Below are 19,873 nucleotides of genomic sequence, written 5' to 3' on the forward strand. Positions count from 1 at the left end.
TTATTTACAGAAAATAAAATGAAACAAAGCTGTATTTAAGATAATCTGTACAGATTTTATCATAAATAGTAAAAAACATTGTTTCCCAACAATATCTTTTGTAGATACTCAAACCCAGTGAAGTATCACTCCTAATTTCACTTCTTAATTTCTTATACAACTAATGAGGTCACATTAATCTTTCCGATACTTTCTACATACTTAATATATTATTTCCTGTCTCTCATCCAGAGACACACAAACTAACTCACTAATATTTCTCAGTAAACACTACGAACATCTCAGTGATATTTTTTCAGACCTACCTACATTGATGGCAAAAATACCTTAAGATTTCTCTCTGGACCTGAAAGACTCCCAGAACTGAACTGTGCTTCTGCTAGCATGGGTCCTTTTTTCATGAACTGAACTTGCTGCTAGCATCTGGCCTCTCTTCTCTTAGGTTATAAAAGCTTAACTTAGTAATCACCTCAGCAACAATACAGCCAAATAGTTTATCTAGTCATTTAGATTAATTCACATGATTTCTTGGAAATGCTGTCTGACCTCTTTCTAAATGAAGAAATTAGTTTCTGACTCTTTGAAAGATCACATCATCTTCACAGAACTAAAAACCCATTTAAACCCAGCCCAGAATTCACATTCCCAATATTAGAAACCTTCATCAAAATACACAAAGTGCATGTATTATTAGTCAGTTGCAATGATTTGACAGTTTGGAGTACTTCAGTATTTGCAGGCTATGGGGGTGGAAAAGCCACATGTTAATGTCTACCCAAGGACTCCTGATGGAAAGTGAACATCTGTGAATGTCAGGAAGGCAAGCAGTGAGCATGACCATTCCATCTTTTATATAAAAAAAAGCAGCTGATTCACCATCTGGATTCCCAAAGAAAGAATGTGTATCTCAGCAAGAAAATACTATGGAATTTTGGATTTCTGTGGAACTGTTCCAGAACAAGAACTAGCATTGTCTAAAGAAACAGGAGAAAATTGGGATAAGAAGGGTTACATTAAATTTTATGTTACATGCTGCAGTATTCCAGGCAATTCTGAGCATCATACTCTAGGAAGAATATCAAAACCTTGAAAATGGGTGTGGGAGATATTTATTGGAATTGTATCAGGGATGAAGCTGGTGGGGCGGGGGGGAGCAAAATGGAGAAACTCTGGTTGTCCTCCTTTGAGCAGAGAAGATGAAAGGAAGAGTTGATAGAATTGACCCAAGTAATGGAGGGTTTTGACAAAGTAAAAATGCAAAACAGCTTCCAGTAGCAGAAAACTCATAGCTTGAGGGCAGAGACTTAAGGTAATTCATAGAAAAACTCAAAGGTAACCTGAGGTTAAAAGAGAAAGTACAGTGAGTTCTCATACAAATCCATTGCCCTTAGAAATGTCTAAGCAGGATCAAAAGAGAGTTTGATAGATAGGTGAAGATGAATAATTTTCAGGAAAATAGGGCATGTGTAGAATTAATTGAATACTTTTTCAAAGCAATGGCTCAGGTACATTGGACATTGATTGACACTTTCTCCATTTTTTGGTTCTTACTCTATGATTTCAACTGAAATGTTATGAAGCTTAAAAAATTGAATTAGTCCCCTCTTTCAAGAAATTGGAACATTAAAAGTTAATATTTGTTGATAAATTGTGATATTTGGTTGGAAATTCAGCTGCAAGATAGAGCTGATGATGAAACACCACCTTGTGTTGTGTTTTTGTTATCTCTAGCAACTATTGGCTTGTGAACAGCTCATAAATGCAAGTGGCTCAAGTCCATAGCCACATGAGCCATGGATCATTTGTGTATCCAATGATCCTTCACATTGTTATCTGAAGCATCCAATTTACCATCTCAAATCATAAATTATTCTCAAAGAGTTGGCTGCTGTTGAGAAGTGGTGTGACATGGAAATTGTTAAAGGGAGGATATTAAAAGGAAAATCGAAGGGATTTACTTTGCTTAGACTAACTTAAGCATTAATATCAGACAAATAAATGGCTCCAGTCATTTTAATAATTAGCTGTTAAGTGTAATCCTTAATTTGAAATCACATGAAGAGGGATAGGAGCTCATTTGTATACTTAACACCTTATCTACGCTGTTAATGTAGCGTAATTTCAACAGAACACCTAGTTTTCATGACTATGTTTAATGATTGTAGGTAATTTCATATTAATTAAATAAGTTTCATTTTGTTTTATCTTAGTTGGCCTGGGTAGGAACTTTAAGCAGCTAGAATGTTTGGATTTACTTGAGTGGTACTACAACAATACAAGCAGCACTACTGCATGATTGTCACATCCCTCATGAGAGAAAGAAACAGTATGCTATGGTTGACAAAAAGAGAAGGACTTTCTGGAGGGGATGCCGAATATATTTGTTTATGTTACTGTCCAGGCCACCATTTATTGTCCCGTCCCATGTGCCCTGGAGAAGGTGGTTATAAGCTGCCATCCTGAGCTGTTGCCATCTTTCAGACAAAGGGCTATTCACAATGCTATGAGGAAAGGAGTCCTCAGTCGCTCAGCTGGTAATACTTAAGAAACAAGAGTGTATTCCAACTCAGGTATTTTTGCGATGGAGAGGGGATCTTTCAGGTGGTGGTGTTCCCATGCTATCATTATCTTGTTAGGTGCCAATAAACAGATTGCTTTGTTCTGGATAGTATGGAACATCTTGAGTGTTGTTAGAGCTGCATTCATTCACGCAAGTAAAGATAGTCCATCACATTCCTAACCAGTGTCATGTAAATAGCAGACAAGATTTAGGATATAAAACATGAGAACTTTGAGTCTCTGACCTGCTCTTGTCACCACTGCACTACTCTAATTATATAGTGGGTCCATTCTGTTTCTGGTCAATAGTAACTCAAAGGATGTGGATAGAATGGAATTCAGCAGTCACAATGCCACTGAATGTCCAGGGTGATGGTTAACTCTTTCTTTTTGAGGATGGTCATGCTTGGTATTTGTGTGACACAAATATTACTTGCCACTTAACATCTCAAGCCTGAACATTTTCCATGGCTCTCTGCATATGGAAATATGCAGCTCCAATATTTGAGGAATCATGAATGTTGCTGAATACGATGCAGTCATTAGTGCATTTCCTCCCTTATGATAAAAAGGAACATCATTTATGAAATAGCTGGAAGATGGCTGAGAACCAATGCTTGATCAGATAAGCCGATGACGATGGAGAATTCCACTGCCTGGGCTTATTGACTCTCCACATCACTGGGGAAGGATATAGACAGGTGTAACTGTGAGAAAATATCATCAGTAACATCATTTGACATTTGTCAGTCAAATATTGGCAGTGCCACACAGACCACCAGTTGTTCTTTAAAATTAGCCTCCTCTGTGAATCTTCACCTAATGCTTCTCCTTCTGAAGACTGTGCAATATCCACTAGACCTTGCTGTTCTTAGAACATAGAATGCAGAACATGGAACTATACAGCACAGGAACGGGCCCCATGACCCATGAGGTTATGCTGAACACAGGGCAGCATGGTGGCTCAGTGGTTATCACTGCTGCCTCATAGCGTCAAGGACCCGAGTTTGATTCCAAGCTCCTGAAACTGTGGAGTTTGCACATTCTCCCTGTGTCTGTGTGAGTTTCCTCTGGGTGCTCTGATTTGCTGCCACAGTCCAAAGGTGTGCAAGTTAGGTGAATTGGACAAGCTAAATTGTCCGTAGTGTTCAGGGGTGTGTAGGTCAGGTGAATAGGTCAAGTGGAATGGAGAAAAATAGGGTAGGGGAATGTGTCTGGGTGGGATACACTTCGGTGGGCCAGTGTGGATTGTTGGACCAAATGGCCTGTTTCCACATGGTAGGGATTTTATGATTCTGTGATGGCCCCAAATTAAACTAATCCCTTCTGCCTTCCCTTGGTACATATCCCTCCATGCTTCTTGTTGGGCTTATAGCATTGCCATGGTGACTCCAGCTACAATGGACTCCTTGTCAGTTGTGTGAATAGATATTCAGTATGAAATATCAGAAAAATTACACGACTGCACTCATGGCACTCTGAAGTCTGCAAATCAATCACACTGAAATGCCCTGGATAGTATGGCATGGAGGATTTGCAAGATCTCAATAAGAGGTTCTGAGGGATGTAAGCCTAGCATATTCAATGTGTTCATGTGATTCTTGGGGACAGGAATTCTGGCAGTATGTTACCATAATCGATGCCCTATCAAAAAGGTGCACACTTGAACATCACAGGTGATGTCACTGCACATTTAAGGGGATTTAAATGGTTTCAATCAAACCACTATTTTTTGTCATTTAGGGAAGAAAATTCACCACGCTTATCAGGTTTGGCCTACATGTGACTCCAGAAACGCGGCAATGTAATGGACTCTTAACTATCCTCTAAAATGACATTGATCCCTGCACTCTGGTAGGTTAAAATGTCGAGCTGACCATAGAGAATATCTTGAACTGGAATCAGTCAAATGCTTTGAATGACTGCAGCAGTGCACTCTGACTGACCATTGTCCCCATGATCCCATTGAGGACTGGTCCTCTTTGAGTTTGACACATGGTATTTTGGTTGGAGAACATACTATGTGTTTGTTGTACAATCTGACAGCACTTGTTTCAGCTGTGTCCGCATTGAATCCTGTGTACCAAATTAGAGGATCACCAATCACTTCAAGCATCCAAGAAACTGTATCTTTCAGCATCAAAGTCCCTGACCCAGACTAACCAACCATAGAGTCAGAGAGATGTACAGCATGGAAACAGACCCTTTGGTCCAACCCGTCCATGCTGATCAGATATCCCAACCCAATCTAGTTGCACCTGCCAGCACCTGGCCCATATCCCTCCAAACCCTTCCTATTCATATGCTCATCCAAATGCCTTTTAAATGTTCCAATTGTACCAGCCTCCACCATTTCCTCTGGCAGCTCATTCCATACACATACCACCCTCTGTGTGAAAAAGTTGCCCTTTAGGTCTCTTTTATATCTTTCCACTCTCACCCTAAACCTATGCCCTCTAGTTCTGGACTCCCTGACCCCAAGGAGAAGACTTTGTCTATTTATCCTATCCATGCCCCTCATAATGGGCCATTGCATTTTTTGCCTGAAAACCGCTTGCCTTGGCAGGTTCTTTTCACCCAGATCTCCACTAGCAAACACTCAAAGAGCAGTCAAAGAAGAAAGATATGGTGATAAGTTCAAATTCACCTGAAGACATGCAGGCATTCAAACTGCTGACTGAGAGCAGAAAGCCACCAACCACTTGGAAATTTCCCTCTTGATCCATCAAAGCACAAGTCACTTCAAAGCTCAATGACTTGACTGTAAAGTGGAACATGGTGGCAGGAGTAGGAGAAAGCAGCCAACTTGAGAATGTGAATTCTATTTCCTATGCAAAAATGTGCTCTCACTATGGAAGATATTTGTAAATCCAATATTGGCTTCCTCAGTCATTTGAAAACTCATCTAGTCTGATAGATGTCATGCTCAATTTTGTGTGTGAAGATTGTGCTCCTTTGACAACATTATTCTGTCCTTGTTTTTTTTGAGAGGGGTTGTAAATGCAGGGATTCTGATTTGTCTGGTTTGTATGGGTTTTAGGGCCAATTTGATTATAGCTAACAAATATTGCCTTAAAAAAACACCTGTGCAATGAAAGAGGAGTGGCCAGTTCTCCCAGCTTATCTTTTCTCTGGTTTGTTTTGGTTTTAGCAAGCTGTTTTGTTTGCAGCTGCTGGTCAAATATTTAGCTGGGAACCCAGAGAACCGTATGGAACCAAAGAAACAGCTTCCTGCTGATCCTCTCTTTCTCTCTCTGACATCTATCCTGTAAGAGCCTGTGTTTAATTTTACCTGTTTTTTGCCAAAGGGGTGTTTTACCGGAATGTTTCAAGTATTTGGAACAGCATCATTAAGTTGCAATAGAGTCGATTGGGTTTTGTTTAAAACTGAGGGGGTGGGCCAACCATAATACTCCTAGAATATTCACTCTACACCTGCTTAAATTATCTGGAAAGGTTAGGGTCTGGGCTACATTCTTGAAATGTTTTGAGGGCTTTCTGGCCTGGTCCATAACATGCGGAATTGCCAATCTCACTGACTGACAGCTGTAGGTGTGATATTGGTGTAGTATGATGCAGTATAATGACATGCCCATTCCCATTGGCTGTTCAATGCTCTGCATTGCCGCAAACTGCTTGTTTCTCTTTTTCTGGGCTAAAAAGGAATGGAAGCTGCAGAGTCCAAAAAAAGTCTCCCAATAAAGCACAAACTGAGTGAGTATGAAGAAATAATGCTAACAGCCATAGTATATGCACTTTCTGGAGATGGATATGTGCCCCATTGTAAAGTAACTTAGCATGCAAGTCATTGGCGTTCCCCAGCTCCAAAGTGAAGTCCTGAGGGGCTTAACTGATGCATGAGCTGTTCTGAGAGCAGGCATGGTGATTTGGTGAGGCTGGTGATTTGCTAATGCTGACTTGCGTCAATGAAGGTTGGAAGCATATTGTCTTCACAGAGCATGCAAGATATTGTGATGAACGCTGTGTTCGTTGATGTCCCAGAGAAATAAGAAACAATCTACTGCTATCAGGTTCCTGTTTTGACTGTCATGTCAGGAAGTGGTGCAATCCAGTTTATTGAGAAGAATCAGAAATGTAATGAGTTGGGCTCGTAATAAGATACAAGCACATGGAATTAAGGTGGATGCTGCTCATTAGTGAGATTCCAAACTTGCCCTTCATCTTAAAGGGAAAATTGAAAGTGTTTTCTCAATATTGTGGTTCCAATTTTTTCATATTCAGCATATGTTCCACATATTTCACTTATATTGCTCAGTGGAGTGGAAAATTCCACCATTAAACTTTTTTACCTCACCGACAATCTTCTGTCTCCAAAAACAAGAAGCTTGTATTTCCTTTATTTGCTCTTGGCTATTTACAATGTTGGTAAGATTGCATTTTTTGCCTAACTCTTGGGGCAGTAGTGATTATTTTTATAACCAAGTGGTTTACTGGCCCTTTCAGAGGACATTAACAGTCCACGATAATCACATTATTTTGATCAATTTTCTACAGAAAGGGATTGGAAAGATTTGCAGTCAAATGTCAGGTATTTTAAACAACATAACTTCACTGAAACAAATCTTGCTTATAACAAACCTAATTTGTTATAATTTAATTATTCTAATGGTTTTCCTAATTATTCAATGCTTTTCCTGAGGAAACCAACCACAAGCAGGATCTACACAGACTCTACAATAGAATTCAAAATGAGACTAATTAAAGGCAACCTATTATGTGAATCCTGCACAGGAGGAGGCCATGCCCCTATCTATATCAATGGAGCTGAAGTGGAAAGGATTGAGAGCATCAAGTTTCTAGAAGCAACAATTATCAGCAAACTGTCCTGGATCTCCCAACATAGATGCAATGGTCAAAAAGGCACAACAAAACCTCTTCTTCCTCAGGAACCTTAGGAAATTCAGCATGTCCTGGTATGGCAACTGTTCTGCCCAGGACCATAAGAAACTATAGAAAGTTGTGTACACAGCCCAGACCATCATGAAAGCCAACCTAGTATCCATGGACTCCAACTAGATTTCTCATCACAGAAAGGCTGCTGATATTATCAAAGACCCCTCCCACCCCGGTAATACTCTCTTTCAACCTCTTCTATTAGGCAGAAGATACAGAACCTTAAACACACGTACCAACAGGTTCAAGAATAGCTTCTTTCCTGCTATTATTAGACTGATGAATAGGCCTCTCCAATTTTGAATCTAATGATGATATTGTTTTTGTGCACTTCTTAAACAAAGAACATAGAATAAAGAAAACAGCCCAGGAACAGGCCCTTCGGCTCCCCAAGCCTAAGCCGATCCAAATCTAATGTCTAAATCTGTCGCCCAATTCCTAAGCATGTGTATCCCACTGCCTCTCACCTACTCATGCATCTGTCCAGATGCATCTTTAATGAATCTACCATGCCTGCCTCTACGACCTCTGCTGGCAATGCGTTCCAGGCACCCACCACCGTCTATGTAAAGTACGTGCGCATGTATCCCCTTTAAACTTTTCACCTCTCAGCTTGAAAGAGTGACCTCTTGTTATTAAATCCTTCAACCTGGGAAATGCTTATCTCTATCTACCCTGTCTATACCCTTCATGATTTTGTAGACCTCAGTCAGGTCCCCCCTCAATCTCGTTTTTTCTAATGAAAACAAACTTAACTTACTCAACATCTCTTCATAGCTAGCACCTTCCATACCAGGCAATATCCTTGTTAACCTTCTCTGCACCCTCTCCAAAGTGTCCACATCCTTTTGGTAATGTGGCAACCAGCACTGTACACAGTATTCTAAATGCAGCCGAACCAACGTCATGTACAATTTTACATGACCTGCCAACTGTTAAACTCAATACCCCATTTGATGAAGGCAAGCATACCATATGCCTTCTTGACCACTCTATCCACCTGTGCAGCAACCTTCAGGGTACAATGGACCTGAACTCCCAGTTCTCTCTGCTCATCAACTTTTCCCAAGGCTCCTCCATTTACTGTATAATTCCCTCTAGAATTAGACTTCCCAAAATGCATCACTTCACATTTTCCTGGATTGAACTCCGTCTGCCACTTCCACATCCATCTCTCCAGTCTATCTATATTCTCCTGTATTCTTTGACAGTCCCCTATGCTTTCTGCTACTCCACTAATCTTTTTGTCATCTGCAAACTTGCTGATCATACCAACAATGCTCTCTTCCAGATCATTTATGTACATCACAAACAAAAGTGGCCCCAGCACTGATCCCTGTGGAACACCACAGGTCACCTTTCTCCATTTTGAGAAATTCACTTCAACTACTACTCTCTGTCTCCTGTTGCTCAACCAGTTCTTTATCAGCCTAGCTAGAACACCCTGCACACCATTTTACTTCACTTTCTCTATTAGTTTACCATGGGGAACCTCATCAAATGCCTTACTGAAGTCCATGTAAATGACATCTACAACCCTTCCTTTATCTATCAACTTAGTCACTTCCTCAAAGAACTCTCTGTTAAGGCATGATCTCCCCCGCACAAAACCATGTTGCCTATCACTGATGAGCCCATTTTTTTTAAAAATATAAATAGATTTTATCCCTCAGTACCTTCTCCAGCAACTTTCCCACCACTAATGTTAGGCTCACTGATCTGTAGTTACCCGGAATATTCCTACTACCATTTTTGTACAGGGGGACAACATGTCATCTCACCTGTGTTTATGGATGCTACAAAGATATCTGTCAGGGCCCCAGCTATTTCCTTTCTTGCCTCCCTCAGAAACCTGGGATAGATGCCATCCGGTCCTAGGGATTTGTATCTTCATAACTTCTAGCTTAACCAACACATTTGCCTTACTTACGTCAAAGTGATCCAGACTAATCAAACTTCTAACTCTCATCTCAACATTCATCATGTTCCTCTCCTCAGTGAACACTGATGTAATCATTCAGAATCTCACCCATTCTCTCAGGTTTGATACTCAGCCTTCCTTCCTTATTCTTTAGTGGACCAATCCTTACTCTAGTTACCTGCTTGCTTCTTATATAAGAATAGAAGCCTTTGGAATTCTCCTTAATTCTGCTCGCTAAAGCAATTTCGTGACCCCTTTTAGCCCGCTTGATTCCTTGTTTAAGACTGGTCATACTCTTCTGATATTCCTCCAGGGCCTGTTCTGTTCTTAGCTGCCTGGACCTTATGTATGCCTCCCTTTTCCTCTTGGCTAGTCGCACAATTTTTTCTGTCTTCCACGGTTCATGAATCTTGCCTTCCCTATCCTTTGCTTTCAATGGGACATGCCTATCCTGCACTATCTTTAATCTATCTTTGAAAGCCTCCCACGTATCAAATGTGGCCTTCCCTTCAAATAGCTGTGTTCAATTCACATTTCCAGCTTCTGTCTAATTTTGATATAATTGGCCTTTGCCCAGTTTAATACTCTTCCCTTAGGACCACTCTCATCTTTGTCTACAAGTATTCTAAAACTTACAGAATTGTGGTCACTGTTCCCAAAAAAATCCCATACCGCAACTTCTACCACCTGGCCTGGCTCATTCCCCAACAGCAGGTCCAATATGGCCCCTTCCCGCATTGGACTATTGACATGCTGCTCTAGAAAACTCTCTTGGATGCTTCCTACAAATTCTGCCCCATCCAGACCTCTGACAATAAGTATCCCAGTCAATATTGGGAAAATTAAAATCTCCCATCACCACTAGTGGGCAGCACGGTGGCACAGTGGTTAGCACTGCTGCCTCACAGTGCTAGAGACCCGGGTTCAATTCCTGCCTCAGGCGACTGACTGTGTGGAGTTTGCACATTCTCCCCGTGTCTGCGTGGGTTTCCTCCGGGTGCTCCGGTTTCCTCCCACAGTCCAAAGATGTGCAGGTTAGGTGAATTGGCTATGCTAAATTGCCCGTAGTGTTAGGTAAGGGGTAAATGTAGGGGTATGGGTGGGTTGCGCTTGGGCGGGTCGGTGTGGACTTGTTGGGCCGAAGGGCCTGTTTCCACACTGTAATGTAATCTAATCTATGCTGTTGCCTCTACATCTTTCCATAATCTGTATACCTATTTGTTCTTCTACCTCACGCTCACTTTTGGGAGGCCTGTATTAGAGCCCCAACAATGTAACTGCACCCTTCTTATTTCTCAGCTCCACCCATAATGCCTCACTACTCAAGCCCTCCATGGTGTCCTCCTTTAGCACAGCCGTGATATCATCCCTGACCAGCAAGGCAACTCCTCCCTGCCCCCCCCCCAATCTTCCCTCCATTCCTGTCTGAAGCATCTATATCCTGGAACATTTAGTTGCCAATCATGCCCTTCCTTCAACTAAGTCTCTGTGATTGCAATAACATCATACTCCCAGGCACCAATCCATGCCCTAAGTTCATCTACCTTACCCACTATACTCCTTGCATTAAAGTATATGCATTTCAGGCTACCAGTTCTTTTGTGTTCACCTGCCCTCTGCCTAGTCTTTCCCTTTTTAATGCTACCTTCATGATTCTTATGGTCTCTAGTTTCCACCTTGCTGTCCACTTGTCTTCTCTTCTGGGTTCCAGCCCCCTGCCACATTAGTTTAAAACTTTCCCAACAGCAGTAGCATGCTGTTGTGTGGCCGTAACATTGTATGTCTCGTTCTGTTGAAACACTCTATGATCTGTATGTTCTTGTATGTTATTGTCTACCTGTACTGCACGCAAAACAAAACTTTTCACTGTGCTCGGGTACAAATGACAACAATAAATCAAATCAACAAATTATTATATTTTACAAAACTCAAACTTGGTCTATTATGAACTAAAAGGGTAACACTCCAAATGGAGCACATCTTCCTCTTCAATAACACAAAAAGACACCAGTCATTAACTCCATTGTGTCTGCATCTGCATCTACATCAAAAAAGAAATGAAACCCAGTCCAAAAGGTATGTTAAACATGAAGAGTGAATAATATTGAAGAGGATTCACATTAAACTATATTTCTTCAGGTTGGTCTCTGGACTTCAGCTATTTAAATGAGTACAGCCTGTTCAGAGTTGATTCAGGGTAAATTTTGTTCCATGTGGGTAAACATCATCAGAGCAGTATCTTATCTGGCTTATAAATCCTGAACCCTGTACATGCACAATATTGCCAGATCCTGAAACAAAAGATAGAAGGATGTTTCACCCTTTCCAGTGAGTCAAATTGAATGCTATGACAGGTAATGTTTACTATATCACTGCCATCGGGATTGCAGCTCACAATCCTACTCTAACATGGATATAGGTAATAGAGGAGTTATTGGTATATTGCAATGACAACATTTAACATGATTACATCCTAAACATTATGACCGATGATATTAGACAATGAGTCTGAACACATTTACATGGTATAGCACTTGTTGCTATTATGCAAAGAATAATTTAATTCTCAATGCAAAGTAATGGTAAGAGGAAAGTTATGTCAACATAGTAGTTGAGAATATGATGCAGAGATAATGGGACAATTTCCAACTGGAACATTCATCAAAGTCAATACACGTGAGGCTGGAAAGGCACAGCAGGTCAGACATCATCCCAGCCCAGCCCCCTCCCTCTAGTTACTTCAGGGCTCCTCTCCCCATCCCCATCTCCTGTTCTGATGAAGGGTGTCAGCCCAAAACATTGACTTTCCTGCTCCTTAGATGTTAGATTAGATTAGATTACTTACAGTGTGGAAACAGGTCCTTCAGCCCAACAAGTCCACACCGACCTGCAGAAGCGCAACCCACCCAGACCCATTCCCCTACATTTACCCCTTCACCTAACACAAAGGGCAATTTAGCATGGCCAATTCACCTAACCTGCACATTTTTGGACTGTGGGAGGAAACCGGAGCACCCGGAGGAAACCCACGCAGACACGGGGAGAATGTGCAAACTCCACACAGTCAGTCGCCTGAGGCGTGAATTGAACCCGGGTCTCTGCAGCCTCACAGCGCCAGAGACCCGGGTTCAATTCACGCCTCAGGCGACTGACTGTGCAAACTCCACACATTCTCCCCGTGTCAGCGTGGGTTTCCTCCGGGTGCTCCGGTTTCCTCCCACAGTCCAAAAATGTGCAGGTTAGGTGAATTGGCCATGCTAAATTGCCTGTAGTGTTAGGTGAAGGGATAAATGCAGGGGAATGGGTCTGGGTGGGTTGCACTTCGGTGGGTCGGTGTGGACTTGTTGGGCCAAAGGGCCTGTTTCCACACTGTATGTAATCTAATCTAATCTAATCTAATATCCAAGGAGCAGGAAAGTCAATGTTTTGGGCTGACACTCTTCATCAGGACAGGAGATGGGGATGGGAAGGGGAGCCCTGAAGTAACTAGAGGGAGGGGGCTGGGGCTGGGAGGAAGGATAGGTGGGATGGTGATAGGTTGATGCAGATAGGGGCTTATTATGATTGGTCAGTGGGAAGGGTGGAGGGGATGGGTGAATAAGAAGATGGAGAGGTTAGGTCAGGTTAGGGAGGCAAAGGGGTGGTGGAGAGCTGGGCATGGGATTGGATCTCCTCCATTTCTCACACTTGTGCCCTCAAATCTCCTTCCCTCAACAACGATAAGTATAAAGTCCCCTTCAACCTCACGTGACACCCCACCAACCTTTGAATCCAATGCAACATCCTCTGACATTACCCCAATCACCAAAAAGATATTTATTTCCCCACCCAAGTCCACTTTCCACAGGGACCGTTCACTCTGCGACTCCCTTATCAACTATCCACTCTCCACCAGCTTTTCTGCCACACTCTATACCTTTCTCTGCAATTGCAAAAGGTGCAACACCTGTCCCTACATCTCCCCTCTCACCTCCGTCCAAGGCCCCAAACAATCCTTCCACGTCCAGCAGAGATTCACCTGTATTTCATCCAACCTGATGGATTGTATCCGTTGCTCCCGATGTGGGCTCCTGTACATCAGTGAGACCAAACGCAGACTCAGGGACCGATTCTTGGAGCATCTGCGGTCTGCGTGGATTAACCAACCTGACCTTCTGGTTGCCATCAATTTTAATTCTCTCTCCAACTTCCCCAGTGACATGTCCATTCTTGGCCTCCTCCACTGTCAGGAAACTGGAGGAACAACACCTGATATTTTGCCTGGGGAGCTGACAGCCCAATGGTCTCAATATTGACTTCACTAACTTCAAAGTCTGCCCAACCCCAGTGTTATACCATGTCCAGCCTTCCCGCTCCACCTTCCCCTCACCTCCCTGACTTGACCTGTCCATCTTCCTACTCATCTATCCACACCAACCTTCCCACTGACCAATCACAATAACTCCTTACCTGCATCCACCTATCACCATCCCACCTATCTTTCCCCCAAAACTCAACCCCTTCCCTCTATTTACTTCTGGGTTCCCCTGCCCATCTGTGGTCCTGATAAAAAGTTTAATCCTGAAATGTTGACTTTTCTGTTCCTCAGATGCTGTCTGAGCTGCTATGGTTTTCCAGCCTCACATCGATTGACTCTGACTTCCAGATTCTGCAATCCTTACTGTCTCCAAGTCACAGGAAGACTCACCAAGTGGTTTTAGGAATTATATATGCTCAATGGTCTTTGTGAAAGGTTGGAATAGATTTTCTGAAGCTGGAAGAAGCATTTATTCTACTTTTGGCCACTGAGATACGTCCATTAAAAAAAACTGGCAAACCTTTGTGAGATCTTCACTTATTCCTTTGACCTACTAGCCTCAATTTTCAACAAGAATGGAGTGCTCAACAGTTGAATATCACCTCGAGGCTTTATCTTAGACAATGTATAATAACAACTACCATTTTCACAGAACATATCAAACAGGTACAAAACCATAAACAAACAAGAGTTGGCAGAGCCACGGATGGAGATACTTGAAGAGGTGACAAATATGGTCAATAATAAAAGTTACTGGTGAGTCTTAAAAAAGAAGATAAAGATCTCGAGGAACCATATTTTCAGGAAGAAATTCAAAAGCCTTGGGCAGAGATATAGAGAGTGTGGGAGATGATAGATGGAGAAGTGCAAATTTCACTGAAGACTGCAGAGCTACAGTGAGTACAGCTTAAACACAAGGATAACAATTTTAGTTTGGAAGCATTGGCACACAAAGCAGTGGTCAGCAATCATGTCGATTCTGGGTGAATGTGACTTCTACTGGGATAGAGTTATGAATGAACTGAAGTTTACAAATGATGGCTGTCAAAAAGAGAACATTAGAATAGCCAAGTGATTAATTATGAGTTTGGAACGATCTAGTTATCCAGAATAAAATCAATTGCTATTTTTACCAAAGCATTGGTTACAACTGAAACGTGGGAATGCAAACAGAATGGGAAATGTTTATTTTCTAAAAAGAATATAATTATTTATTTTTTGAATTCATTAAGTATCTAATGCAAGTTAAAGGTAGTGAATGGATTTTTTTCAATGAACGTTGTAGTGATTCAAATGAGGGCAGCCAGGTTGCTCTCATAGAATATTAGCTCCCTAATTGGACCAGGTTATCAGCCCCATTCAGGGATTCCTGGCTCACAGATATAAATAGGAGTGGCAGGGGTTCTGTTTACTCCTCGAGCTAGCTCTGACAGTATCATGTACAATGCATGTGTAAATAAGGGGTGACATACAAACGGGATACCAGCCTTTGTGGCAATAAGAGAAAAACATGACCCTGAAGAGATTCGCTTGCACCAATCATCATTGTGTTGGCATTAGCATTTCTGGCATTGTGCTGCTGTTGAGGGAGCTTGACTCTGCCCGGCATGTGGAAAGAATGTCATACATTTTCTCGACAAATGACATTGGGGCAAACAAAAAAGTAATGAGTAATTCTAATTTGTGGACCAGCTCAGTTATTAAAAGCCGATCTTTCCCTAAAGTACCAGATACTAAACCTTTCAAGAGTTGACAGATTTAGCTAAGGAATATATGACCCCAAGCTTCCACTAATTCTGAGATGCTATTGGTTTTACTTTATCATCCGAGAACCAACAGAATGCATATCGGGACTTTTAACAAGGTTAGGATGGACTGGCAGAGGCAGGTGCTTTGAGATTAATGATGTGACCATGCAAAAGCACATATGAGCTGAAGTCCAAGTGGGTCTCAAACAGGTATGACAACTGGCTTTATCATTGGAAAACACGGCAAGTGGAGCATATGAGTTGCAGGGTCTGCCAATGGAAGTGGACACCCTCACCAGGCTGATTGAGCTTGGGCAACACCCACCACTGGAGGGTAAGCAATTGCATAGTTTCCTGCAGGACATATCGTGATCAGAGAGACCCAAGGTCAGCCCACAGCTAAACCCCAAAACAGGATCCAGACTGGCAAGCCATTGTAATTGTTGCCAGTATGCAGACTCGAGACAGCAAAGGAGTCCTTTGAGGCCTGACTTGAGTAAGAGAACTCATAGGTCAGTGTCCAGGAGAGTGCACAGGAAAGTCCACCTACATCTCGTCTGGAACAATTAAATTGCTTAGCAACATCTAAATCAGAACCTATTAAAATAAACATCTGGTTAAATGGTCATCCAGCACAAATGGAGGTTGACACCATCACGGTTCTATCAGTGATTGCGGAATTAGTCTTTAACAAAATTCGCTATGGAGTCCAACCCTTAAGTTTGCATAAGACCTCAGACAGGCTAACGTATACCAGGGAAACTTTTCAGATTATGAGTACAACTTTGGTTTCGGTTTCTTATGAGAAGCAGTTAGTGCAGTTACCACATTTTGTAGTAAAAGACACACGTCCAAGCTTGATGGAGTGAAATTGGTTGAAAAAAATTCAACTTGATTGGCTCAACAGTTTCCAATTAGAAAAATGGCTGCCTGAGGGAAGTCCATATTAAATACACAGAAGGTTTTCAGGAAGGTCTGGGCACTATCAAAAGAGCCAAGGCCACCTTACACATTGACCAGGAAGCAATTCTATGTTTCCGCAAGGCCTGCCCAGTGCCATCTGCCTTACGGGCAAAAGTACAGGCAGAAATCAGAAGGCTGGAAAGTGAAGGAATCATTACATCAGTATAGTTTGTGGAATGGGCATACCAGTCGTACCGATTGTGAAGCCTGCTAGGTTGGTTCACCTTTGTGAGGATTTCAAATAAACTATAAACCACTTTTCGCAGCTGGAAAAAATACCTAATCCCTTCCATCTGACTTATATGCAAAATTGGCAGGTGGATGTCTTCCACAAAGCTGGGCATGAGCCATGCCCAGCAATTGTGATGAGATGAGGATTCACAGAGTATGCTACAATTAACACCATGAGAGTTTGTACGAATATGAGATTGCCTCTTGGGGTATCATCAGACTGTGCCATTTTCCAGCGATGATGGAGAACATTTTACAATGTCTACCCCAGGTTGTCACTTATCTGAATGACATGTTAATAGCCGGAAAGACCAAAAAGGTGCATTTAGATAACTTAGACAAAGTGTTTAAACATTTCTCAAAGGCATTGTAAGCCTTAGGAGGTGAAAATATGTGTTCCAGGCACTCCAAGAGACCTACTTGGGCTACAAAGTCAACAAAATCAGGTTACACTTGTTGGAAGATAAAGTGAGGGCGATCAAATGTGCCCCAGTTCCCATATCCATACTGGAGCTTAGGTGTTTCCTTGGGTTGATGAAATATTACAGAAAATTCATATGAGGGCTGGCCTCTATCCTGGCAACCTTATGCCTGCTATTGAAAAAGGATCAGTTTTGGAAAGGGTCTTGTAGTCAAGATGTAGTCTTTAGAGAAGGGAAGAAGCAGCTGAATTGGGAGATGGCATGGGACAGGGTGAAACTAGGCACACAGACACACAAGATGGCTTATGAGCCATCAGTTGGCCGCTGGACCACATTATGGAGAGAGACAGCAGAGCAAACACAGACCCTGCCTGGGGCCTCCAGAATTCCAGCACAATGCACTCACAATCTAGTTGATTAATTTAAGGAGGGTGGGGGAGAGAATGTACATGAGTAGCATATACTGCCTGCTGAAGTGTCTTGGTTCAGCCAACACCTTTGTTAGAAATGCTAACAGTCTGATATGGACTCAATACAACGTGCTAATAGCCAGGGCTGCAGTAATTGTCCTTCTCAGGAAGACAAATTATCACCCATTACTCACCAATGAACTTCCATGCAGACATTGAAACTGACAAGGTCTGCATTGAAACTAACAACAAATCGCACTGAAATTAACAAAGGCTGTGCTGGAATTGACAATGACTGTATTGAAACTATCAATGATTCTGCAATGATAATCATAAACAAATCATGTTACAAAGACAATAACCTCAACACTGACCTATTGTATCACAATATGTATAAAAGTATCTTGACATGTGTTCCAGGTTGAGAGAAGACTTGCAGCTGACCACTGTGCTGTTGGTGTCTTTCTCTCCCTGGAGCTCCGGTATTTCTTTGTACAATGAACTCTGTCATTGAACCATGACTCTGACTCTGAGACTGGTGATTTTCCCCATAAGAGCTGAAAATGTGTTGCTGGAAAGTGCAGAAGGTCAGGCAGCATCCAAGAAACAGGAGAATCGACGTTTCGGGCATAAGCCCTTCTTCGTTCCTGAAGAAGGGCTTATGCCCGAAACGTCGATTCTCCTGTTCCTTGGATGCTGCCTGACCTGCTGCGCTTTTCCAGCAACACATTTTCAGCTCTGATCTCCAGCATTTGCAGTCCTCACTTTCTCCTCAAAGATTTTCCCCATAACACAATTATTGTCATCTAATTTGTTGACCCACTACAGTCCCAAGCCAGCTGTGCTGTTGATATGTGATGCCTCACTGTATGCCATCAGATTAGTGTTGGAATGCCCAATAGTGTATGCTTCCCAGACTTTAGCTGACGCCAAGCAAAGATATGCTTAGATAGAGAAGGAAGGGGCAGCATGGTGGGCTCAGTTGTTAGCACTGCTTCAGGGATGCCAGTTCGCATCCAGCCTGTATGGAGTTTGCACATTCTCCCCGTGACTGCGTGAGTTTCCTCTGGGTTCTCCGGTTTCCTCCCACAATCCAAAGATGTGCAGTTTAGGTGAAGTGGCCATGCTAAATCGCCTATAGTGTTCAGCGATGTGTAGGTTAGGTGCATTAGTCAGGGGTAAATGTAGAGTAATGGGGAATGGATCTGGGTGTGATACTCTTTGGAGGGACGGTGGGGACTTGTCAGGCTAAAGGGCCTGTTTCCACACTGTAGGGATTCTATGATATTCCATGAACTTTTGGTATGTGAAAGTGACACCAAAATCTTTATGAATATATATTTGTAATAGTAATGGACCACAAACCCCTGGTAGGGCTATTTAAAGAGGGCAAGGCCATGCCGCTCATAGCTTCAGCTCAAATTGAGTGGTAAGCTCTTATTTCAACTGGGTACCATTACAAGTTAGAATACAGTCTGAGCTGCCTCCCACTGGCATAGACACCACTGTTGGTGCTGCCATTAGAAGAATCTGTTTTGGTTTTAAACTTTCTGGTCACCCTTCCGATCACTGCTGACAACATCGGAATGTGGCTCCAAAACGATCCCGTCCTGGCAAAACTGAAACAGCTGATGGCGATTGGGGCCACCACAATCAGAATGGAAACCTTTCTAGAGCTGGGGAGACTGGATCACCACAGTGGACAGCATATTATGGGGAGTGAGTGATTGTCCCGGGCAAAGGCCACCACCAGAAATGCACTGAACTCCACCAGGGAGTCATCCAGGGGTTTCGAAAACGAAGATTCTGGTGAGAAGTTCTGTGTGGTGGCCAGGATTGGTTGTGACAGAGCTGTGTTTGTAGCACAGTGCCCAGAGTACCATCAATGACAAAACTTGCTGCCAGTATCTCTCCCCCCTGCCCCCCCCCATTCATGGGAATTGCTGGGTAAACACTGGACTCAGTTACACATTGATTATACTCGCTTTTCATGGGCTCTATGCCTTTAGTCATCACAGGTTTTCGTTCAAAGTGGTTGGACATGCATAGACTTCATTTGTCAAATACAGGGAATATGATTGAAAAGTTGTAAGCATCTTCAGCAATATTTGGACTCCCGGAAGTGATGCTCACATACAACAGGTTATCATTTACCAGCAGGGAATTCAAATATTTCCTAAAGTCAAATGGCATTCAGCATGTAAGGACAGCTTCATACCGTACAATTGTCTTGTGGAAAGAGCTGTCCAAATTTTGAGGGCAGGCTTAAAGAAACAGATTAGAGCTTCTATAGATACCAAATTCTTCCTGTTTAATTATAGGACCAGCCCTCATGCAACTACACGGACAGCTCCAGAAACTTCCTGGATCTGGAGGGTGGTGCTGGGGGGTTTGGGGTGGTGATGTGT

The 19,873-nt window shown here is 42.4% G+C and overlaps 1 protein-coding gene across 6 annotated transcripts in view; it reads right to left on the reverse strand.

The window, feature by feature from the left end:
- tenm1 (teneurin transmembrane protein 1) overlaps window positions 1-19,873 on the reverse strand; it is a 2,430,772-nt gene that overhangs the window by 1,337,441 nt on the left and 1,073,458 nt on the right. The gene's annotated exons all lie outside the window — the stretch shown is intronic.

This window comes from Chiloscyllium plagiosum, unplaced genomic scaffold (assembly GCF_037043375.1).
Source record: "Chiloscyllium plagiosum isolate Xiang-an unplaced genomic scaffold, Cpla_swu_hap1 HiC_scaffold_11, whole genome shotgun sequence".
In the NCBI taxonomy this organism is placed as follows: Eukaryota; Metazoa; Chordata; class Chondrichthyes; order Orectolobiformes; family Hemiscylliidae; genus Chiloscyllium; species Chiloscyllium plagiosum.